The sequence below is a fragment of the Melospiza melodia genome, chromosome 2, assembly GCF_035770615.1.
Source record: "Melospiza melodia melodia isolate bMelMel2 chromosome 2, bMelMel2.pri, whole genome shotgun sequence".
In the NCBI taxonomy this organism is placed as follows: domain Eukaryota; kingdom Metazoa; phylum Chordata; class Aves; order Passeriformes; family Passerellidae; genus Melospiza; species Melospiza melodia.
The window spans coordinates 141,664,588-141,690,443 of record NC_086195.1 but is presented as its reverse complement, the minus strand read 5'-3'; the positions used below and the strand labels follow the sequence as shown (position 1 = coordinate 141,690,443).

Here is a 25,856-nt window from a genome sequence, read left to right as displayed (position 1 = left end):
GATTTAAAGAGCTTTTTTATTAACACACTCTCCTTAATCACTTTCTGTTGTTCCCCTTCATGAGGGGGGGAAAAAAGGTAAAAAGGTAAGGATAAAAACCCTCTGGTCTTTCTAAGGGGAAGAGGATTTGCTGTCTGTGCAGGTGACAGATGAATTTGAAATATGATCTCTCAGCTCTATAGCAATGCTGAACACCTTGATAGGACCCAACCATTTTACATATTCCTACTCTTACAGAAAAGTAATTATTTTTTTCAGCTTCACGTGTTTGAAACTACACCTTAAGCAGCTCACCATAAAAGCAGGAAAGTATTTTAAAAAGGGATGTATTGTTGAATAAAAAAGGAATTAATAAACTGGAGGTGAAGTCCATGTGCAACCTATTAAATTATCCACGATTTAGACTGTGTTCTCAGGTTTTACACACCAAAATGTCTAACCTTAGACATGCAATGTAATCAGCAGGTCCCCAAACGTGTAATAATGTTCTTCATAGGGTTCTTCTTCTTGTTTGCACAGCTGCCAGATGGTGTGTGCCATATCCCATTTCACCACATTATTATTATTTCTGTCTCAGGGCTGGTGAGAGCTGCGGCCCGGATGGGATATTTCACACTCAGAGCTGCTCTGAGTTTGATCCATGTATTAACAAAGGCTGCATCTCTGCAAAGCCCCAGCCTGGGCAAGAACTTGGGCTGTGGAAAGTGTAAATTCTTTGGGGCAGATGGTCTTCACACCTTATCCTTAAACCTCCCAATAAGCTTAGCCCAGAGCCTCCCTCACCCTTGTGCACATCCTAACAAACCTCTTCTAATAAAGTTTCTCCTTTTCTCTGTAAAAATCCACTCTGTCAAAATCTGTCATGGAATCACAGGGGAGCTTGGGTTGGAAAGGATTTTTGAAGGTGGAACCCCTCCTTGCAGTGAGCAGCTTGCAACTAGCTCAAGTTTCTCAGAGCCCCATCCAGCACCAGTAATTTTAAATTTGATCTTGATGTTTCCATCTCTTAAAGCTATCCACTTCCTTCCTCACCTCTGAATTCCTTAATGACCTCTCTGTGTGCGCTGTCTGTAGCTCCTGCCCTTCAGGTTCCCCTCATATTCTCTCCAAACCATCCTTTCCTACATACATCCCTGAAATTTTCTTCTTGCCACCCCTGCAGGTTTCCTCAATGCAGGTTTGAGGGTGGCACCTTCATCTTGGCTCCATCTCTCCCCACCCCTTCCTGCTGGAGGTCGCCTCTCAGTGACAGAGACGTGTGGCTTGCATGTCACCTTTGACTACACAGAAATGGTCTCCAGACCTTGCTCCCAGGATCCTAAATCCAAGCAGTCACATCTTCCCATCTTTTCCTTGGTCTTGACTGCTGCCACTGTGCTTGACTGGCTTGAAGTGCTAAAATAATCCTGCATCCCATTGGTTGCATTAACTCCCTTCCTTCTTTGTGTTATTGCTTCTCCTTTCATAAGGATTTCAGCTTGTAGCATTTGGATGTTTTTTAGAATAATTCATTTTTCATAGCCTACATGTGTGGAGACCTAGACAATAGTAAATATGTGCTGAACCGGAGGCAGAATCCACGAGGAGTTAAATGTACAATCCAAATTTCCCAGGAACAGGGAGAGAATGAAGGAATGAATGAATGGTGTGGAAATCAGAGTATGGATGTTGCTTTCCATTCCTGTCTGTGTTTTAGCTGCTCTTTATGATTTTAGGGAATTAATTTTCCACCTCTGTGCATGGTTTTTCTCCTGCACTATGAGCTGCTTCCACAGCCTACTCCTAATCACAACAGAACATTCCAGAAGAAGGAATGAGCAATGTTTACAGCTTTCCAGAGATGATTTTCTCAGCCTCTCCCTGGTGTGTCTGTCTGTGTGTGTCTGTGTATGTGTTTGCTTTTACAGTCAAAAGCATTCTTGGCAAATGGAATCTCCAAGTGAAGAGAATGCTCCAGCTGTTTATCTATTATGCCTTTTGGCACCAGGGAGTCCAAAAGTTGGACTCCACAATAAAGCAATCAGTTGCACAGAATTTGGCCAGCTCTAATGGGAAAAGGAGGCAGCAGCTATTTTAAAATATTCATTCAGTAGATTAAAAAAAATGAAGTACATATCTTACTTTTTCGCATAAGTAGGGTTTGTCCAACAGCTGAGGAAACAAATCCTTGAAAGAGTTAGAAAGTAGATAATAAAGATACATTAGCCTAAGAAGTGATTTTTTTTCCAAATAAACAATGGGAAAGAAAAGGCAAAAAGAGGATTTGGTGCTGGTATGGGCTGAGGCTCATCTGAAACTGTGAAAGTCTGATTTCACCCATCATCAATTTCTTGTCGCAGCCAGTGTTGAGCTGAGAGCATCTCACTTCATCTGCTTGATGTCATCAGATTTCAATAATTCTCCTTTGCATCCCCTGGGCCAAAAGGGCACGTGGTTCCTTGCACCTTAAGTGGTAATTCTTTTAACAGCTTGGATGCTGACAGCAAAATGGGACCAATATTTAATATACCTTAGATCTAGCATTAAAGTTTAGGTTCATTTTTCATCTGGTGCCAGTTTTGTTCTCCTCCAAGTCATTCCAGCAATTCTCACAGGATTGGTCTTTAGCTTCAGATGTTGCATCCTCTTTTGTGTTTATACAAGTGATGGGATCACGCAGCCTCAGTCTCTAGAGATGAAGTAGAATTTAATAATCATAACTGTTGCCTTTCTCTCCTTCCCAGTACTTCCCATAAATTCTTAAACATAATTTTCTAGATAATTGGGAAAAATTGTTTAAACATAATCTGGTCTGTAATTATAGTCCTCCAAAAGGGCTAAAATTCAAGTTTTCAGGACAATAAGAGGCTCTGCATCAGTATAGAAACTTCTCTTGGCAGTTGTTCTATGAGCAGATGTGTGTGCTCAGTTTCAGGCACTTCTACAGTTGTAGCCATCCTGGGCAAGGCTGAGGGACAACTGAATGTGTGCAAGAGAAGGTGGCATTAAACAGTGGGGAAAAAAAACCTGAAAGAAACAGGGATGAAAAAAACCTTTTCAATCTCCTTTATTTATTCCTTGGTCTCTTGCTAATGCCAAATCTTCTTGTGAAATTACCATTGCAGTTGTTTAAATTGCCAAGTGTTAATGAGAATTTGCAGTCAGGTGGGACTCAAGGAGACAGATTTACTTTTAGAGCTGAGGTGTTGCTGCAGGATAAGTCTGAAAAACCACCTTCTTCTCACTATTTCCTAGCTGATTTTCCTAATTTTGGTTCATAGGGTCACATCTAGACTGGTGATAGTGGGCATAAGTGAAAAGGTTCTGGGGAAAGACTTCTGAGAAGCCAAGGTCTGCCCTGTGCCAGATTTGGAAGCAGGTAAATAGAAAAATAGGTAAATATAAGAAATAGGTAAATATAAAAAAATTATTGAGTTACACAGGTCTGCTGTGCTGTGAATTGAAACAAAAATCAAACCTGATCCCTGGATTGTGTCAAAAAACCCCCCACAAATTAAAAGCACAAATTATCCCCAGGTACTGCTTTGGCTTATGCCGTACAGCATTAGCGTTGAAATTCACAGTCAGAACAGGCACAAATTGATTCATACTGTGTTTGATTTTTCAATAAATGTTGCATTAATTAAAGAAATATTATGATCTATATATGCATATTTATTTATGCATTTATATATATGTATAAAGTAGCTTTTAGCTACTTTGCAACAAGTCTGTTCACTCTGGGTAAAGATCCAAGCTTTAACTCCAGAGCAGAGGATTTAAGAAAGTTTTTTTTGATGGAGTTTTAACGGGAATATCTGCTTGAGCCCTTTTCAGGAAAAAAATCATAGATTTTTGTATCACCAAAGAACTTGGAGCTCTAAACTGACTAAAAGTATGTGCAGAGCCACATACCTAGATCATTTTCCCTTACTTGAAATGGAACTATAATCCTAATTTCAGTGTTTGTAGCTGTAGCTCTCTAGAAATAATAGCTGAACTTGAAATGACTGCTTTGTTCATGTCTATTTTGCAGTTAATGTTTGCTTCTGTTAGAAAAGTGCTTTGTCAATGAATCAAGGTGCTCCACTGGAATGCAGAGCTCACATCAGAAAACTTCTGCTTTCGCTCTCCAGTGACATATTTTTAAATTAATTGACTTTCTTTTCTTACTGTATTCAGCAATAGTGCAATCCTTAGGAGTATCATGATATTTTATTTAATTACATGAAAGATTTAAATGATTACTTATCATTAAAATAAAAATAAATATTAAATACCACGAGAATGTCCTTGGAAATTCCGGGGAAGATGGCAAATGACTTTAATATCTGCAGGTGTTTTGTGGTTATCCCTCTACCTGTAAGGATGGAGAATTGAAGTTTTGGGGTTTTTTCCTTACTGAAACTAGTTTGTCTCATTTTTTTCCCAGAAAAGAATTTGATAATTCAACATGGATTGGTCACTTTCACAGTAAAACAAGAATTAAGAAAAATGTGTTTGGAGGTTTTTCTAATAATTTGGTTTTATTGGCAAATCTGTTTCTGATCACTCACTTTCACATGGAGATTGAAGTGTGACTTGCATGAATTGAGTCTACACATACATTGAAGCAAAAGCTCTTTTTTTTCCATCATTAATAGGTTCGTTTTGTGATTTTGAAGTAGCCTGCCCTGAAACCAAGTCTGTAACTGTAATTACATTTTCTGAAAACACTCAAAATATCAGTAAATCCCACCAGTCTGAGAGAAAATAAAATGTCAATGTATTTTAATTTTTGTAAGTGACATAAATACAATTTATCACTTAAGTAACAGCTAATACTTAATGTTTATGCCTTCAAACAGAGAAACTGCTTTACTTAAAAACTATGACATTCACATAGCCTGTGCATATCTTTTTAAAGGAAAAAAAGGGAAATCTTGCTATACTGCGGGAAATATATTTACCTTGAACCATTATTTGAAAGTTGAAAAATCTGGTTTTTAGGAACCTTTTTTTTAGTATTATTTCACCATAAGAGATATTTCTAATTTGTATGGTAAGTACAAATAGATCAATCTGTGGCATAAACATAACTTTAGAACATGTAGTTATTGAGAATCACCCCTGAGGCTGAGGGCTGTAGAAAATAGTAAGAAGAATTCTGAAAAAATTGGGATTTCAAGAGAGTGTCAGTATGTATTTTTGTGTATGGGTTTGAAAATATGAGAGTCCTAGAATCTCATTGGATGGAGCATTTTTGTCCTCTAACTCTGCAATTCTCAGAGCTTGTTTGTTGCTCTGCCTGTTGTGGCAATGTCATATTTCCCTTTCCAGGGATTTGTGAGCATTGCTTTCCCCTCTTCCTTCCCCCCCTTTCCCTGCCATAAAACAATTCCCAAAGGAACTAACTACAACAGAGTAAACATTTTGTAAAACAGTCTCTTAAATAGAAAATCTGCCAGAAGAATAATTTTGCTGCAATTCCCTTGCCCCTGGTATGTACATCACGGTAATCAGTGACCAATTTGTTGTTTCAAGTGTTTATTCCAACTGTTTTGTTGGTTTTTTTCCTTGTATTATGCAGCCTTGATAACAAAAAGGAGAAAACTCCGGGCTAGGCTGAAGATTAATTTTCCCAAAAAGAACAATATCACTGCTCCCTTTAAAAAGCTCACAGAGTCTGTAAATGCTCTCCTAAAAGTTGAAAACTGTTTATTTGATGAGAATCCAAGGCACAAGTGCCCGATTCACTTCCCAATTCTTCACTGACCTTTTGGCTTCCTTACTGCTGCGTGACACAAATTGTGTGATCCTGTCTGTGTGCTGTTTCTTTTTGTCATTAGCCATGATTCATCTTCTCTGTGACTTGTCAAATTTGAGTTATTTTTAATCCTCTGCTGGGCCTCCCTGAAGGCTTTATATCATATCTCCTGACACTGCACATGATCTCTCAATCCCTATTGTCCTACCCTAGTTGGATTCCTCCTGTTTATTTCCTACCCCTGATAGGGTTCCATCTATTATTGCTCTTTTTAATAAATCTGCAGTTTTTGACAAGCTACAGCCACTTTCATTTTTCCAAACAATTTGTATGAACCCGTTAAACAAAATCAGTCACAGTAACAAATCCTTCAGGGCCTCTGTTGTTATATTCTCATTTGGCAGGAGATTGTTCCAGGACACAATTTTATGGCAAAATATATTTCAGACAGTTTAGTTTCACCTCTCACTTCATTAGCCAGAGAAATATCTGGAAAAGTTTGCTGCTCTTCTTGCTGCTTTGATTATTTCTTCCCTTTTCAAATGGGAGTTGAGCTTTTTTTAATTATTTACTGACTATATCAAAGGAGATTTCCTTCTCTTGTATGGTGTTTGCAGTGAGAGGATGTGAGGAAGTGGCTTTAAGGTGAGACAGGGGAAATTCAGATTAGAGATTAGACAAAATTTTTCTGTGTTCAGGTGTTATAGAGCTACAGGGGCAGTGCTGGGTAGACAATTGGACTGGATGATCTCAAAGATCTTTTCCAGTCTTGATGGTTTTGTGATTCTATTGATTCCCACTTGGAATATTTAAGTGAAAGGAAAATCAAATCTGTTTGCCTTTGTTCCAGAAGTGAAGCTGGAACTAAGCTTAAGGTTTGTCTTGTTTTGTTTATATTGATAATTTAATTGTTAAACTTTTGCTGCTAAAAGCTACAAGAATTTTGGTAGTTCTGCTAAGAGTACTTTTCATAAAACTCAGGAATTTAGGATATAACCTCATCTTTAAGAGAACCAAAATACATTCAAAAACAGGAAAAGCACAGTTTAAACATCCAAGCAATTGTAATTCTGCTGTGTCATGACATTTCAGTCCTGCTTCCACCTAAATTACTGTTTTCAGGATGTAGAAAATTATATACAAGCAGCAGAGTTGCTGACATTCTTGCATGTGTTTCAAAAGTCACTTTCAGTGACACTTAGAATCTGCTTAACTTGCTTGGGAAACAGAGAATGGAACTAAAATATAGGAGCTACTCTGCTGCTTCTACAATCTCTGCTCAGAAAAACCATATCTCTGTTAGTGTTGTATTTGATTCATGAAATCTAAATGAGAAAGAGAAAATTACTGATAAAAATAGGGATTAGTGTTTATACAACTGTGGGATATATGTGCTGTCCAGTGGAAGTTGTGTGGCTCTGAAGAGAGGCATATTTTCAAAGTATCCCTATAAAATTATGTTGAATATGTTTGGATATGGGGCTGAACCAAAGTGTTTAACTTTCATGATAATATTTTTGTTGTTTTTCATTAGTAATTCCTTGCAATCTAAACAAGACTGGATCAAATATATGCAACAAAGATTTTGGTTTTTTCAAGAAGGTGAACTTAAAATTCTTTGTTATGGAATAACGGTGAAATATAAACTCAGGTAAATCATGCTGAGGATGAGGCAGATTTTCAGTTTTGAAATTAATTTTGCAATGCCATGGGTTATTCAGAGTTACACAAAGCCTTCAATTTATGCATGTCTTGAAGTTAAACTGGGAATTTGATTTCTCATTTCTCCTAAGATAGGGAATACTGACCGGTGTTGGTGCCTGGTGCTTCACAGTGCCTGACAGCTCTCTTTTGATTACAAACGAAATAAATATTCTCTCTTGCTGAGACTTAACTGATCTGCCCACTGTGAGGATGAGTTCAGAAACCTGAGGGCTGCATGGCCCCATACCCAACCCAAGGGCTCAGTCTCAGCCCTGGGAAGTTCTTGTGCTCCTCAAATAGAGATGGACAATGGGTTGTGAATTGCCAAGACTTCCAGCACCTGTGTGCTTTGGTCTGAGGGTAAATATCCGTCTCTAAAAAATAGTGCTAAAATCTTCTTTTTCTAGGTTGATTTCCAATGTCAGTTTGACAAACACATCAGATTCAAGGTAAATCTCTCTGCTTTTTATCAGGCCATTGTTGGAGGAAAGCTTGAAAAACTGTTTTGAAGGGCAACATTTTTGTTGTTGATGGAATTGAAAGCTCATGTCTTTGAGTTTCCTGTGTGTTCATCCAATATCCTACCCATTTCTCTGGTTCATCTAGTTATTTGCTTATTTAAATATCTACTACCTTACATAGAGTAAAGTGAATGATTTTACTTTGTAAAGCTAATGGAAAAGATGAATTATTCGATTTTCCAAAACACAAATTAAAAAAACCCCCTATGAAATTAGAAAAAAATAAATGAGCAGTGATATTTACGAGCATCATATGCAGCAGGAGCAGGTAGATTGTGGTGGGTTTTCTGTTGTTTTTTCAGGCTGCTATGTGGACTATTCCATCAGTCTTTGGATGTTACAGGAGTGGGAGGTGATGCAGGAAAGGAAAGGCTGAACATTAACTGGCATGGGTGAATTTACCTCTCATTCTAAAGCAGCTGAATTAGAAGGAAATGAATGTAAAAAGGCTGATGATTAAACATTTCCCAAACTCGTGGAAAATGCTCACATAAACTTCTCCGAAAGAATTAGTAAAAGGATTTTCAGCTCCCAGCCAAGAAAGAGGCAGCAATGTTTCTTTGCTATTAGTAAGAGGCTGCTCGGCAGAACGTGATCTTAATGTTTTGGAGTGTTTCTAAATCACATGAATTTATAGAGGAAAACATCTTTGTGTTTCTGGTTCACATGCCCTATCAGGAGTTGCTCATGAGTCTCAGAGCTTGATAAATATTCAGTTTGCCTTATCTGATCCTTTCCTGCACTCTTTTGGAAAGCTTGCTGAATCTTATTCTGCACCTTTCCTGGTTCAGAGCTGATAAATACTTGATACTGAAATCATGTAAACAATGTCAGTGTTTTTAAGGTTTTTCAGAGCTAAAATGCCCCATCTGATCACGTTTCACCCTTTTCAGAAAATAAACAGGATGCAATAGATTTTTATTATCTTCTGTTCCAAAACTATGTCAGATTAGCTGCAAAATAACTTTTGTTTGACAATGTTGTATAAATACTTCTTACTTGAAATGGTAGTGATACCAAAAGATTTAAACCCAAGAGCTTTGAAGTATTGTCCAATTGTCTCAGTGTATACAGCATTAAGAAATGTTTTAACTTTTGTAGCTTTGAAGGGTGTCTTAATATTAAGCAAAAGCTGGTGTGCTTCTGCACCACATGGAAATGAGGAAATATTCAAAAGCACTTTTCCTTTTTGATAGTCCTTTATTGGGTGATGCTGAGTGACCACTTCAAAGATGAACCCCCTGCATTTGTGTGTTTGCACAGATCTTAACTCCAGCCCAACTGGGGCCCAAGGAACTGATGCAGTACAAAAATGACTGCTGGAGTTTTTGGGGAACAGAGCCACGTTTTAAATCACACTTCCATGAAATAGGAATCTTAGTCCCTTATTGTGAGAAATGATGGATTGTATGAGTTGCTTTTTATAAAATAGCAGGAAAGAGTATTTTAGAAAAGAAAGCAGAGACAATTGAGAAAAGGGAAAACCAAAATGTATCTTGATATCATTATTGAATTTGGTAGCAGAAAGAAGAAAAAAAAAAGAGGAAGAAAAACTAGATGTTAAAAAAACCTGAAAAGACATCAATAAGTCTTTGAAAAAAAGCCTGAAAGCTGTGTGAATTTGCAGCCTAAAAAGAAAAAAATTTAAAATAACCTTTTGAGCTGAACCCCATTGGCTGATCCCACCAGCATCAAGAGCTTTAACTAGAGCATCAGTTTTGAAATCCACTGGCAGTTCATCAGGTTTCCTACTGGTGTCAGTGCAGTGGTTTTGCACTCTATTGAAATTCTTGCAATATTCCCATTCCAGCAGTTTACATTTATTCCCGCATTTGCAGGGGTAGGAATAATTTCAGGATGGGTCTTCAGCCCATAAAAAGCACTTCAAAGGAAAATCACTTAGAATGAACCATCCTTTTAATTTTATCACTTTTTGCAATGAGGGAACTTTGGAAAAGAAGCCTGAGGATGAAAGCAGCAAATAAAGCTGTGAAAAAAGCCTTGAGATATTCATCTGCCTTTCAATCACTCTATACTCCATGGCCATTGTCTTCTTACCTCGAGGTAACATTCATCTCTGGGAATTTTTACCTCAAAGCCTATGAAAATGGAACAGAAAAGTTAAAGGTTTTGAGTAGCATTTGGAAGTCTTATTTTAGGAGAATATTGAATTTGATAAAATTTTTTTTTTTTCTTTTGAGTAGTTGAAATATGATTAATTTCTTAGAAATGGTCAGTAATAGTAAGTGAAAAGTTCCCCTTTTAAAAGTTTATTATATTTTCTGGTAGTCTCTGTACTCAAAAGAAAAAGAAAGTATTAGAAACTTTTAATAGTGTGGGATAACAGATATGCTCATGATGGGTAAAAATGACAAACAGGACAAGCAGGAACAAAAGGACTTTTGTGCCTAAGACTGTTGGATGAAGTTTAAAAGAAGTCAAATTATTCCTAGATTATAAGCATTCAATAACATCAAAGAATATGTGCTCAGCACATGGATACATATATTCAATAGAAATAACTTTTTCTCTCCCCCACTCCTCAAGTATTATTTTTAAAAACTGTTGAACTTTTATTTAATTCTATGAAGTGTTTCTTTCTTTTTATTCAGAAGTGCCTGTGAAATGTATGCCAAATGGAGGCCTTATTGTTGATTTAATATTATTTCAGTACAAAAATATCTATGCAGCACGGTAGCAAGTGCCAGTGATTCAGAAGTGCTCAACTCCATTAATCACACATTAAAGATATAGATAATTTCCTACACAGATAAAAATGTCAGGCAATATAAACTCAGACACAGAGACTTTGCATGGTATTTGGTTCCTCTATGCTCATTTTTTCATCCTTCCCAAATACCACACGAATATCAGTGGTATCAGGCTTTGTGCAAGTACATAGAAACCAGTGGGGGAAAAAAACTCCAGAGGGAACTTTTGTTTGATTTTCTGCATATTTATTCTGCGCAGGATTTTCTGTTTCCCAGGAGCTTTCTCACTTTTAAGTGAAGCTGACTGGCTTGGTTGAAGGGTACAGATTTCCTGTCCCTGTCTCTCTGAGTTTGGCACCACAACAGCCCTGGTGCTTTCAAAGAGAGAGAAGAGAGCCCAAAGAGACTCAGCCCCTGCATCCCAACTGTGCTCCTGACTGGCTTTTTAGGGAAAAGAAAATGAAGGAGGCCTGAAAATGAGGGGCTCTCATGGAAGAGAGTATGAGGGGAATACCTCAGAATTATGGAGCTCCTCCCATGCCAGTTCCTGGTGCCATCAGTCATTTCCATCCCACCATGGTAGGGTGGAAATTCAAGACTAGATCTTTGCTCTCTGCCTGGGGCCTGGAGAGATGCCTGAGGAAATCTGCCCCCAAGCACTGAATTTTATTTAGATTTAATTTGGTTTCTAGACCAGCTGCATGTCCTGGCTGGGCTGTCCTTTTTCCTTAAAATTAATATTTGGGTGAGACCCAGAGCTCTGTAGATAATCCCTCAGGAGAGGAGTATGAGCCTGCCTTTGCCAGTGTTGTGCTTTGTGGGTGCTCTTCTCTCAGGTGGGTGCATAGAGAACTAACTTGGCTTCTAGCTCATTTCTGATTTCTAACCCTGAGTTGAGATGATGGATTTCCTGCATGACAGGCCTATCACTCTGTCCTGGATTCCTCACTTAACTTGTCTAAAACACACACTGTCTCCCTCCTCACTGGCCTTTGAAGTTTCACTCAATTTTATTTATTTATTTATTTATTTTTTCCCTGGAAAAAGGGAGAGCATTCCCTTTGATTTTACTGCCCTTGGATGCTTCAAGCAGCTCTGGGTGAGAACATTTGAGATCAGGTATTGAGATTTCAGATGGATTTCTGGCAGCCTTTCATGACCACTGGTGGATGCCAAGCTGGGGTTTGACAGAGTGGCTTCCACTGAGTTGCTTTGCAAAAACCATGCTATGTGAGGTGTTCTCCTAATATTTCATATTTTAAGCTAAAATATATATTTAGGGAGAAGTAATTAAGGTGATTTGTGTGCACTGGGGTTAGGGAAGATGGGCCTGCAAGTAGAGGGGGGTGACTTGTCTGTGGGCAATGCCCTGCTGGTTTAGGGGAGCAGCTCCCTGCCCCACACCATGACCCACCCTGGTGTCCCCAGCCACGAGCTCCTCTCACTCTGGGTGTGGTGGGAGCTGATTTTCAGTGTCCAACAGGTTGTGTGTCCCATGGGCTGAACTGGTGGTCTTGTTGCCCCCTGTTTCTGACCTGATTTTTGCCAGGATTAGGCGCTCTGCATAATTTTCCCATCCCTTATAAGTGGAACCCCAATGTGCCACTTCCTTGGAGCTCATTATTGGGTTCGGTCCATTTACAGTAGCAGGGATTTCAAGTCCTAATGCGAGAAGATAGTTTTGATGTTACTGTGAAAACTGTCTGAAGACAGATTTTAAGTGGCAGAAGTTGAAAAAAAAAATTACAAAGCCATTGAGTGGCTTTATACAACCTCTTATTTTGCAACTTTCCTTTTGGAGAGGATCACCCCATCACAAAATTCATTTTTTAAAATTTCTTTTTGCCATTTTTAGGCACCTGCTCATTGTACACGCATCTGAAAGGGGAGAAGGAAACTATTAAGGGGAGGAGTAGGTTGTGGTAATTTCTGGAATTATCTTGTTTTATGCAATAATTTTGTGCCCTCCACCCTTTTTTCTTCTCCTGGAAGTTGCAGGTCCACATGAACCAAATCTCTCCCAAAAGGATGTGACTCCTGTGTCACCAGGGAATGAGGAGGGTGGCAGGAGGGGACAGTTTCAATGGCAGGGGAAGGGAGTCCCAGGGCATTTTTTGTTTGTTTATTTATATTTGCATTTCACACAGAATAACTGTTTTGGTTTTTAATGATGTGTGAGGAGTGTTGCCAAAAATAGAAAACATTCATTTGAATTTTCAATGAAGCTGATTGTACCTCTCTTCCATTTAATTTCCATGAATATTCTAAGGACTATAAAGGGAATATTCACTGGAGCAATAAATGTTATGCTAATTCTGTGGGACAAAAATGGGAACTGAGTTTCAAATTCCAAATATTCGCAGTGATAACCTATTTTATGCAGTACCCATTCAAAACCAGGCCTAATTTGCATTGAAGTCAGAGACTTAAGGGTGTGTCTAGACTTCAGAGTATTTGTACACCTTCTGTAGAATCAGTGAATCTAAAATGCATCAAGCAAAATTGTGCCTGATGAAAGCACTGCAAATTTTAGGAAAAAAAGAGAAAAATATTTAATGTCTTTTTCTTAGACCCATTTGGACAAGGGGGAAAATTTTCCATAAGCTTTTGCAGTCTTTGTGGATTCCTCCAAACAGGATTAGGAGCGTGGCAAACAGTTTTGTGAGTTTGGTGCTGAGAGTTTTCCTCTTTCTGGCATTTTCCTGCTGCTGCTGAATTTTCCATAAAAGCCAAGATCTGTTTGCATAATTGTATTGACAAAAAGTTATATTTATACAGAAAAGAAACTGTTAAGCTGTTTTATAATAGGCTTTTGGTTTGCTTTTTTTTTTCTGAAGTTTTCTTTTTATAAAGAAATTTTAATAAGCAGAATTTTAATAATGCTGATTTTTGGTATTTTTCCAATATTTGTTTTAGAATTATTTTAACCCATAGTTGGGCAACTCACCAAAGCTTTTCCCCTGAGGATTTTTCTGCCTGAAAGACCTCCTTCAGTGCAGACAGATATTTTGACTCTGTGTTAACATGGAGTGCATTTAATTTTAAATTTATATTGTCTTTTATTTCAATTTAGTTTAAGCCTCTTGCAAGTACCACCATAGAAAATGAACAGGCACTCTGAAATCTGGAATAAGTGTGCAGGAAGGATCATTTCAGCATCTGTAAGACATGCCTTGTTGTGCTGAAATTTCTTTCCTTTTGTAGAGAGGAGAAAGCCTAGTATTTATGGGCTGCAAGATTTTATTTATAGTGTCAATAAAACCTCAATGCATTATCTATACATGAGACAAATGCTTTGAAATTTCCCCACCAAACCAGCTTGATTGGCTTATTTTCCTCCCTTTCAATGAGAATGCAAATCAATAAATAGTATTTCATTATCTTGTGTGCAGAGGCTGATTTGGCATTTAATTGTGTTGGATGTGAGCTCTGTGGTGAGGGGGGGCTTACAAGGAGCAGGTGATGGATGCACTCCCCTTCCACCTTTGGAGACCTCACTTTAATCCTGCCACAGGTCACTCTGGGAATGAGTTTCTATGGGCATATTCTACTCTTTAGGGCTTGTCTGTCCCCATCATAAACCCATCAGGCCACATGGTGTAGCTAACAGCAAATGCCACAGAAAAACCGCTAACCACATCAGCAGGCAGCTTTGGGAAGGGTGATTTGTGTCCCTCAGCAGAACTGATTGGGAGCAGCCAAGCTCAGTTTGTCCTGGATTTCAGGCCCTTTTGAAAAGCATTTTTTTTCCCAGAGGCCTACCTGAAACTCCCTTAAGGCCCCAAGTGCAACTGTAGAATTGAGCATGTTAATATATTCAGGAAACACCCATTTGACAACAGCTCTTGATTATTGGATCTTTCGAGTCACGGTTACAAAATAGATCAATCCATGAAAATAAAGAGATGTTCTCAGAGGTGATTTGAATTCCAGTGTGTCCTGTGTTCCTCAGGCAGCCCAGTGACCCCATCCCGGGCTGGGGAAGAATCCTTGAGCCAGAGCTCGGCGCCGCATCCAGAGCCTCACGACAGGAGCTGTGCCTCGAGTGGAGGTGAGAGGTTTATTATTTCACACATTCTGTGTGTGCCTTCATTATGCACACCCCCTATTTCTCATAACCTCCCTGCCTGCTGAGCAGGGAAAAGGAAAAGCCGAGCGGGAAGCGGGAGGGATCCGTCTGCAAGAGGCTCTTGTGCCTCTCACGCACGCAGGTGCGGCGGCCTCATCAGCTGCAGTGCCCCTGCTTCACACCGAGCCTGCATGAATAAGCACTCCCAGATTAGCTGGTAGGCCTTTCATTTAGCATTTCAAGGTATGACTGTGTTTCTGGCATGTGGTGTAATCACGGGGAAGAGTTTTGATGGATGGCAGAGGAGGACAGGGAGAGGGATGCTCACTGAGGCCAGCTGATGCTTACGGGGTCATTTATGTCTTGTCCATAAACTTATGAAGTACAAGAAGAGACTCCTGGGAGGCCAGTGACACTAATGGAAAAGTTAAGTGTGAGACTGTACAGCTGGACTTGATGGCTTTTATTCAGAGTTGTTATTAATTTAGACAAAAGCAATCTAAAGCTGTCAGGAGTGCAACCTCTGCATTCACTTCTGGAAATTATCATAGTGTCCATCACCACAATAGCAGGAACTCAGGTGTGGGTGTTTGTCTTAGAGGTGAATCTCAACCTGCTGGCTTAACTTGTGATTTGGAAGGAAAAAATTAACTTTCATTCTCTAATAAGCTGTGAGGTTTTTTTAAAATTGCCTTTTAAATACGCTTTGTTTTACTTTGTTAGCAGCTGATCTGCTTGAAATTGCTACAAAGTGAAAGTGTGAGCCCATAGCAAATGCAAGGAGTAGCAGGCATTACTCTTTGTCTAACTAGACTGTGGATGGCCATGAGAGGCCATGAGCTCCCAAATTCCAAATATTCACAGGTATTTCTGATATTGTAAGGAAATCTGGTGCCAGCAGCAGTGAACTTTTGTTCTCATTTCCAGTTACACTTGAGTACCAGCTGTACCATGTAATAGTTGTAACATTTTTTTTCCTTCAAAGAGAGCATCCCTCACCCTGATGAGAAGTGCAGCCTGAAAAGATCATTCTGATTCAGTGATCTCAACTGTCACCTCTCTGACCTCGCAAAATAGACTTTTCAGCTTTGGTGTATCACCTCCTGCTTTCCCTGGGCACGGTGCATTCTCATCACCTCCTCCTCCAGGCTGACATTTGATTCATTGAGCTGCATTCTGATAGAGAAATCCCACATTAGCCCCTCTTCTTGGGAGACTGACAGAACCTTTGTGATGGATAAGCTTTCTTCTGAAGTTTGAGATAGCCTAGTGTACACCTGCCTTTATTTTTTGTGATTCTGCACCTACGGGGTAGGGCAGCTTCAGAACCAGGACATCTGTTAGGTGATATTTTTAAACTCTAGCCGTGGAGAAGCAGAAAATGATTTCATGTAATGTTAAACAACAGCTAGGTTCTCTTTCCTTTTCCTTATCTAAGGAAACATAACTCACTCTGTGCCTGTGTCCCTAATTAGTAACACTTGCAAGCCTTGACCTTTCAACAGAGAGCTCAGCTCAGCCTCATCTGTAGAGAATTGCCCCTATGATGTAGCTGTGCATAATAATAAAAACAATTTAAAACGCATTAAAACGTTAAAAAAAACCCCACCAAAACCCAAACCACTTAAAAGCTTAAACCCAGACTTCTCCACATTTATTCATGTTTAGCACTAATTTGCTCTGGTAATGGTCCCAAAGAGGCAGTTTTAAGATACTGTGGACTGAAAGTAAGAGCATTGTTTAATAAATAAGCAGTTGTGCCTTTTTTGTTCATTTACGGCTCAATGGTCTTTGTGTCCAGTTCATGATTTGTTCCCAGGACCAGCCTACTTTCAACACTTTGCTCCTTTGCTTTATTTTGTCTGATTATTTCTCATAATCTGGCAGAAAAAAAAAAAAAAAGGGGTTGCTAAAGCACCAGCTGGAGTGCAGTGATTTTGTCCAGACTGCTGTCACTGTTAGGGATGAGTGAAAATGTTTATTTACCGAGTGACAGTAAGGCTTTTTTTCTTTTTATATGCCACAACCATATATTGGCAGGCCTCAATTTCTTATTCCAGATCATGGAAGTGTCCTCCGCCTGAAATAATTTTTAAATTTAACTAGCTCTTATTCATAAATATTGATTTAATAGATCTATCTGTCTAGTTCAGAAAAAAAAAAAAAAAAAGAAAGCCAGCCTCCAAAACCAATACATTATCTCTTAGTTGGTTCTGTGGTCTGAAGAAAAATAACGCAATATACAATTATTTTCTCTCTAGTCAGAGCACTTGTCCAGGGATTTCCATGGGATTTTCCACCTGATTGCCTTAAACTGGACTTCCCCCTTTGTATTAATAACTGAAAAAACAAAAGATGAGTGTTTACAGCATTAGAGCTGCTATTGGTTGTACCTTAAATCTAACTTGTACAGGTTCTCAGATTTCCTTATTTTTACTTCATCTCATGGAGAAAATAATGGCTTTCAGATTTATTTGGAGAAGAAATTATGGTAAGCTCAGTACCAGGGGGGCTTTACCATAGGTTGGATTCCATTTCTAATTAGGATGAAGTTATGCTAAAATAAATTCCCCACCTTGAAGGTTTCATACCTTAGAGAAAATTTCTGCTTTTAACAAAAGAGGCTTTACTGTTACATCAGCAAAATTGAGAACAAAATCTGTGCCTGTTTTTCCTTTCCTTTTGTGAAGCCAGTAAAAGTGGCTGCCCATTGTCAGACAAAATAAGATCAAAATTTGTCTGCTATTATGCATTTTACCGGTGTCTTGTCTCTGCAATAGAGATGCCAAATCTATCCAGGTGATGTTTCAGTGCCTAACAACTTGTGAGAAACACTCCCCTGACTCTGTAGGAACTGAATAACCAATGAACCCAATGCAGGCCAATGTGAGTCCCAGGGATGCTGTGTGATGGTTACCACAGGGCTTAGATTTGGAGGAATGTGTTTTTTCAAGGTTAAAAGAGGGGGTGTGAGCCTGGTTCAAGGAGTCCATTCCCTCCAAAGTATTAGAGCCCATCAAGTGTGACCTTTATATGGAAGCATATATTATACACTGCAGATTATCCTTTCCTGGGCTGTTTCCCCCCCAGATATTTCTGGGTTTTAATGCTAAAAATTATGAATATTACCATTTGATCTAGTGTGTAGGGATGTTTCTCTTCAGCTCCCCCACTTTAATACTAAAAAAAGAATACACTTTGTTTTGTTAAGTGCTGTTAACCTCCAGATTAGAAGATTTGGGGTTTTTAAATTCAGATTTGGAGGGTCTGAAAAGAATAATGTGTCTACATTTGCATTCCAGTCTTCTGGAGCTGTGATGAAAATAAGATTAAAGAAGAAATCATTGGCAATGTAGAGCTTCAACAACTGAACTGCTTCTTTTCAGTGGATACTAAAGGTACCTTTTGCTGCCATTTTAGCAAAATGGGCTAAATTCTCTTCTATATTGTATTCTCAATTTCAAGAGGTTCATATGGAGGAAAATGCTGCCCTGCTACTGAAAGTGTTCATTTTTCTGCATTTTTCTATTAGTGTTGGACTTTTTGCTTTTCCACATGTATCTTATACATTTGTAAGGGCCTTTTCCTGCAGCTGCCATGCAAATAGCTGTGTATTTTAGATGGCTGAGATCATACCTAACTCATCTCCCTTAAAAGCTACCATTTCAACTCCTCCTCCCCCTGCTACTTGACCCAGGCTGTGTCTGAGCTGCTCAGCTGTGGAAACAACTGCAAAGGAAACAGATAATGATGGTAAACTGGGGTGTCATGCTTCTCTTTGTGTATGGCCATTGTAACAGAGATCCAGCAGGCCAACAATGACTCATCAGTGGCACCAAGCCTGCAATTTTGCTGTGTTTGCAATTTCAGAGAAGAAAAGCAGCTCACAATGACACGTATTAAACTTTCAGATGATGCAGAAATTATGACGTACGTCACTTCTATTATCAGCCAGACTCCAGGGAGAGGGTGTCAGATCTTTATGCAGCCCAGGTGCACATTTTTTTATAATTTAATCAGCTCAAAGTACCCTCATTTCACCAGAGAACTCTAATTCATGCCTTGAAAACCACACCATGCCCTCTGTCTGTCAGTAAATTACAGCTCACCATTCATAACCCTTACCTGCATTTAATCCAGCGCCCTCTGCGAGGAGTTCAGCCAGCTCTGCTCCACAAGCTGAAAAAGCTGGACAGAAAATGCCATGAATTATCTTCATGGGGATTATGAATAGCAAAAGGGACTGCTTAAAAAAACCCCAACAGCCCAACAAGCAGCTGATAATTTGGTTTATGCAAATGCATTTGGAAAATTTATTCATGCTGGTCTCTGGGAATGATGTTCCTCAGCTCAGCAAGGATGGATTGGTTGTGGGAGAGAGCCAGATCCCTGTCTGATTTTCTCTTTTCTGCCCCTTTTCCTTTCCCCATGTTGTCACAGGCCAGGGAATAGACTGGCAGGCTGAGGAAGCAGCAATCCTGTGGGGGAAACTCAGCTCATCTCTTGGCCAGATCAAAGTCAAATTTGGAAACCCAGTTAGGTATGATCTCAGCTACCTAAAATATGCACTTATTTGCATGACAGTTACAGGAAAAGGCACTTCCAAAAGTTTAAGGTGCATGTGCACCAGCAAAAGATCCAACATTAATAGACAAATTCAGAAAAGGGAGCACATTAAGTAGCAGGGCATTCTTTTCCTCTATATGAACCTATTGAAACTTAATTTAAGTACAGGAGAGAGGGATGACCTAAGGAATGCCATGGGAAGAGGGGTGCATTTCCAGAGGGTAGAAACATGATTCAGGGCTGGGAGGAGGTTTTGCAGGGAATGTGTGTAGCTTTGTTTTGCCTACCAAGACCTTGCTGGCAGCATGAGTATTCCTAATTCCCAGTTGGGTGTTCCCTAATTGCTATTCCCAATTGCCATGTGCCTCTCCCCCTTAACTTGCTCCACGCTGGAGAGCTCCTCATGGCCCTGAGCACTGGAATTGGCCCCCTTGGTGTCCCCCAAAAGCTTAATGGAGAAGCTGGAGCTGCTGTTTTGAAATCTGTCCGAAGAGGATTTGGATGCTCTACTCTCATTAAAAAACTGGTGGGAAAACAGGTGCCAAAATCCTGCTGTTGACCTCGTAAACCTGCCTTCACCAAAAATCTCCAGAGAGAGTTGAGAAAGACAAATGCCTCTTCAGCTGGCTGGCGCTGGCTGATATCACACCAGTTTCAAAGTATTTTCTTTTCCTTATGTCTTTTTACCCACTGCAAAATGAATGGTGGGGATGGGGAGAAGCAATCCACCTAAGAATTTTTTAAATGTTTTTCATTTTGGAATTATATTCTTCTGTTATTTAAATTTCATTTTAAAGGGAATTTTAAAAAAATCCAACTAGTCAACCAAAAAATCAATTTTCTTACTGTTCTAGTTAAAACTATTTCTAGGTACAGAATCTGCCAGTCTTTGTATGCATTAGCATAAACTAGGAGAAAATATTGAAAATTAAGAAATATACTTTATTTTTCATCACCAAAAGAGTGTTTTTACATTCAAAGAGTGGATGAAGAAAAGATAGTCAAAGCTTAATCTCCTCTTAACAAAAACATTTCCATACATTTTACTCATATGAGTAATTCACAAGAAATGAGTCACAACTGAGGAGTGAAAAAAACTTCCATAGACATAAAGAAAAATAACAATGATTACAACTTGCTTCAAAAAAGCACTCAAAAATAAAAATGCTATGGAGGTTAGAGGGGGCCAACATGCTTAATTTCTGTTAGCTGAGCTTTGTCATTTGGTAATCAAGGTAAATAGTGCAGGTTTTATGAAAGGAAAATAAGTTATCTTAAAAATTCATGACTCCTGCTTAACATATCTGAACTATTATAAATTTAAAAGATACATTACATCTAAAGAAATCATATTGGCTCATTCAGAGTAGCGTTAAGTATAATGACAAAAGTCCATCTATGTGCTTGTAGGGAAGTTTCTGATAGTCTGATACATTTGCTCTGGTAATTAAAACATTTTGCATGATGAGCTGAGACACTGGAGTATTTTTCAGGTTTATAGATATCAGTGTCATCACAGTTAAAGATTAACAGGGCTTCCAGTGCTTATTCTTGGAATTGACCAATAATACCAAAATAAATTAATCCAGATCCTCTTTCCAGAAAAGACCGGCTGCCCATCAGTACCGTGTGTCCTAGATAAAAGTAATCCTGATGGTTTTTTCTCTGATATTCTTGGTGATGGTGAAGTTAAACATGCTTCAGATCCATACAGAATGATGGAACTATTTATTTTTCCCTTCCCATTTTTGATAATTATTCATTGCTAGCCTCTCCATAGTGGGAAGTCTGTTGCTTCATGAGCAGTGGTGTTTGGTATTTTGGAATTTCAGCTCTGCAAAGACTGTGCAGTTCAGTTTGTTGCCCTAGGAAGGGAGGTGGATGTGATGGAGCAACAGGTTGAGGCTGCACAATGACACACAGAGATCAGAGCAGGGAATAAATCCCTGGAAGCCCTCAAAGAAAGCTGTAAACAGATCTGAAAAGAAGTCTGAATGGCTGTCATTGTGATGGTGACACACACCTCTCTGCAGGTTTGAGCTGTGTCAGAGCAGCTGAAGGTTTTGTGTTACAGAGGTGGCATCACAGAGTGTATCCATCTGTTCAGCTTGGAGATTCTGCCCAGTATTGATGGCACACAAAATTTGGATTGTCTGATATTCTGTGTGAGTGGTGAACGCTTTAAATCTCAAATAGCTTCAAGCCCACAAGGTTTGCCAGCACCATAGAAAGATGAAAAGTTGCTGCAAACCATTTTCCCTCTGATTCTTTTCTGAAACACTTCCCCTTACTTATTTTAAAAGCAATAAGTATTTCCCCAGGGGATTTCTTGGCTTTCCAGCTCTTTTGCTGGTGCCAGATACCAGTGCCGGGGCTTTCTGTTGTGGTTCCAGTGCCTCTTGTGCAGGAATTGTCTGGAGGCCACAGGTGGATTTGGCTGCAGGCAGAAGAGGCTGCCATTGCATTGACTCCTGGTGTTTCAGATTATCACTATTGACCCGGGGGTGAAAGGCTCTGGATCCCATCACCAACCCCCTGAGTCATCCTGCTCCTTGCAGCAGGGCTCAGAACAGCTGATGCAGGATGCTCCTGCTCAATAGCATCTGCACTAAGAGCACTTACTCAGATTTATTGGCCAGCATAACTTTCAGGTTTTGTTTATTGAACAGCAAATTGGAATTTTTATGGAGCTGCGCTCATGAAATCCTCAAGTCCTTATGCATCTCAACTTTTTGCTGAAGACAGATATCTTGGATAAGATTTAAAGGCAAGGCAGTCTGAAGTTGTTTTAGAATCCTAGCATACTGTGAGTCACAACAATTTACTGGATATATTCAAAGCTCTGAATTCAGGAAATCCCCTGATGTGGCATTTTTCTGATTTGCATGCTGTCGCATCCTTTTAATTTGTGGTTGGGACTTAGGACATGTTCTCATTACTGCTATCTTTGCATTTCAGCTCTATTGTTTAGTGCATTTCTGTGAATGGAGAACTGAGATAAAAGGGACCCAGAGTCAGGGAGGGGAATCCTTCTTGCTCTTGGATACAGGTGAAAATCTGCACCATCCATACCCTGACATGTTTATCAGCTGATTTTTTTTTCTTTTTTCCACATTACTCTAAACAACAGATGTTGTGTCCCATTCGGTCTGTGTTGCCGTCTAACCAGCTTTTGGTTGAATGATACAACAAAAATGAAGCTGCTAGGCACCAGATATCTCAAAATTTTGACTTCTTTCTTATATTTTGCATAAAAATTGTGTGGTCAGATGTATTGTAGTCAATAACACCACCAGAATTTGGTAGGGAAGAACTTCAGGTTTTTTGCTTCAACATAATTTAGTCCCTATGGTCAGATTTTAAATTTTTTCTGCTCCGCTCACTTACTCTGAAATACCTCAACTTAAAAGTGCTGCATGACCCAAAAGTTAGTGTCAAATAGATCATTTGGGCTAATAGAAACAAAATTTGCTTGAATAAATCCCAGATAATATTTTGCAGAGCTATTATCATAAAATTGTATAGAAAAGAGCTTTATACAATAAGCACTAAAATTTCGAGTGGTCAGTGTTGGATTCATGTTGAACTTGTTTTCTCCAGACACACTTAAACTGTGGAATTGTTTTCCTGAACTTCAAGGCAGTGTATTTATTTTAGATATCAAATTAAGTAAGTAAGTAGATATAACATTAGTAAGTTATTAATGTTCCTCAGACATTCATAACTGGTAATTTCCCACTCTGTCATGTGGTTGTACTGTTTTTTTTGGTAGCTTTTTTTACTTGTGCTGTGCTAAAATTGTCATAGATTGTCAGGGCAACAAAGAAATGGCTTCTTTATGTCCTCAGTGCATTTGGTTGAGAATTAATTATGCATTTTGAAAAAAGATTTTGGGGCACTGGTGAAAATAATTTTAAAAATCTTGGATATAGGAGCAGCAGTGATAAACGTCTGCTTTTAAATGGAAATATAGCAAAAAATAGGAACAGAAGCTGTCTTTTAAAACATATTTTCTTTAAAAATATCGCTAAAAATTGTTTATACCATTGATTGCACATCAAATTGAGGAGCAGATTTCTTATTTTTGAGTATTTCTGATCCTCCTGTTCTTTCAGACACCTTAAACCTGTAAATGGAAATGACAAATCATTTAGGAAAAACAGTTTGGAAAGCCTTAGTCAAGAATGGCCAGGATTTCAAATGAGAAGTGGCAAAAGGAAAAAAAAAAAGTAATCTGAAGATTTTATAGGTTTTATTGTCATTAGCTGGAAAGAAGAGCAGTCTGGAAGGAAGTGGGCATATTAAATATAACTAAGTCTGCCACATTTCCATCTGCTTTTATGTATCCAAACCAGAAAGGAGCCACCTGCTAATCAGAAATGCCATGTCTCATTTATGAATGCAATTAGTCTTTTTTAGTTAATTGTCTTAATTAGTTTGGAAAACTTTAAACATACGGGCAGACAGCAGAAGATCAAAAGATAACAGTGCTGCAAATGGAAGTCATAAAAATATGATGAGTAATCAAAGGAGTTCAGGGTAAAATCATGAAAATTGCAGCATAAACAAGGTTGTGGTAAAAATAATAATTAAAAACCCCGGCCAATTTTAGAGAAACATTATCTAAACAAAACATTATCTAAACAAAACACAGGTTAAAAATGGGAGAGGGAGAAAAGCAGTGAAAATTGTGTTCCCAGTGCCTTGGTAACTTCCTTTCCTCCAAAAATCCCATGATATAAACACAGACTGAGGAAAAGGCAAATAAAAAGAGCTCAGTTTACCATATTTAAGTATTCTGCTTAGGTACATGCCTACTTTGTCTGGGCTTTAGTTGGTTCTTTTTATACTCTCTTTGGTTCTTCAGTTATTTTCATGTAAAAACCCTACATCAGTAAGTTATTTACAAACCACACACTGCCATTACGGACAACAGTAAGTGAATTTCTAGCTTTTCTCAAGACTTTTACCCACTTTTTTTTTGGTTGCAACAGTGTGACCACAGCCAAATTCATCCATGGACTCTGAACAAAAAAGCGCAGCTTTCACTGAGGAGCAGAGCACCTCTGCCTTTGGAAGCAGAATTTTGGAGTTGGGTCAGTATCGGATTAATTCTTTGGTGCTGGTTTCAGCCTGCCAGTTGTTAATTTTGGCTTAGTTCTGGTCAGCGATATTCCTGCCCTTTGGGGTAAATTCCATGCCTTGAGCAACTCCAATGAGTTCCTGGACAAGCACTGATTCTTTAGGAGGTTTGAATTGCTGTGATGTATCCATGAAAAGCCCATTCCCACTCATCATTCTCTTTAATTTCCTTGGGATTTCTCTTTCATTTCACCCCTCCCTTCTGCAAATCTGCACTTCCAGGGTCAAACCACCCCAGGTGGGCCAAGAACTAGAGGATGTGTGCCTGATATTTTGGACCCTGTTGGAAGAATTTTTGCTGCTTGGCATGGCAGGGAGCACAACTAACTTCAGCCCTTCCCAGCTGGAATGTCCCTGCTGGAGCAGTTCTTTGGCTGGATGACTCTGAAATGAGCTGCATCCATTCCATGCAGCAGAGCAACAATGTCATTTTGGCACAAATGTGTTTGTTTAGTTGAATTCAGGAGGTGTCTGGGATGTGCCACCTTGTTTTTTATGAAAGAGAGCACCCAGGTAGCTTGCAAGACATCTGGAGTGTCAGGCAATGATTGGTTTGTAGCACAAAACAGACTTTTGGGATAAAGATGAGGAAGAGTGAGCTTTAATTAAAAATCCTCTCAGCTTATCTTCTCACTCAGGGGAACGTGATTTTTCAACCATTAAAAGTAACTGGAGCATGGCAGTATTTTTAAATTTTTTTTTCTGGAAGGAGAAATAGTTCCTAATAGAGTGAGCTGTGCAATTCAGAAAATTCAAATGGGCCCCATTTGCTCTGCTCTGTAGAGGATGCAGTTTCCCCACTCACATCAAACACCCATCATGCTAAACAGGGAGTCAACCATCAGCTGAATTAAACAAAATCCAGGGAATTGCAGAGAAACTGGAAAAAAGCCTCAGCTTGAAAAGAAATGACAGAGCAGCACAAAGCCTGGATGTTTGTGAACACAAATTAACATTTCTCAATTGCCCAAAATACTGGATTCACCTGCTCTGTTGTTGGAATTGATCTGCTTAGATGGATAAAATATTGGCAGTTATTGGAAAGTTGTCAATAAATCAATAACTGATGTAAAACCATTTCAATTGAGGAGGTTTTCTCCACCTATGCTGCTGTTGAACAGCAAGATCAGGCTGTTGGGAGAGGCTGGAAAATGAAAACACAGAACTGCAGAGAACTTTTAGTTCTTTTTTCATATTGTGATGTTGCTCAGAGATATTATAGCTTCTCCATGCCTTAAATAGTATGTGTGTTGTACTGATATTATTTTTTCTGTCCTTTGTAGTTACAAAAAAGTTTCAGAGCCTATATTAGACAGCAAATTAACTTTTTTCCTCTATGTACAATGCTTGTTTTGTAGTAGATGAAAGTAGGGAAAAAAGTAAATAATCCCACAACTCTCTCCTTTACTTCAATTGCT

The 25,856-nt window shown here is 38.9% G+C and overlaps 1 long non-coding RNA gene across 1 annotated transcript in view; it reads left to right on the top strand.

The window, feature by feature from the left end:
• LOC134415264 (uncharacterized) overlaps positions 1 to 18,122 on the top strand; it is a 33,177-nt gene extending 15,055 nt beyond the window's left edge. Inside the window, exons 2-3 of the long non-coding RNA XR_010026992.1 lie at positions 14,614 to 14,712; positions 18,033 to 18,122. This is a non-coding gene — a long non-coding RNA (uncharacterized LOC134415264). The remainder of the gene's footprint in view (positions 1 to 14,613; positions 14,713 to 18,032) is intronic.
• The last annotated feature ends 7,734 nt before the right edge of the window (positions 18,123 to 25,856 follow it).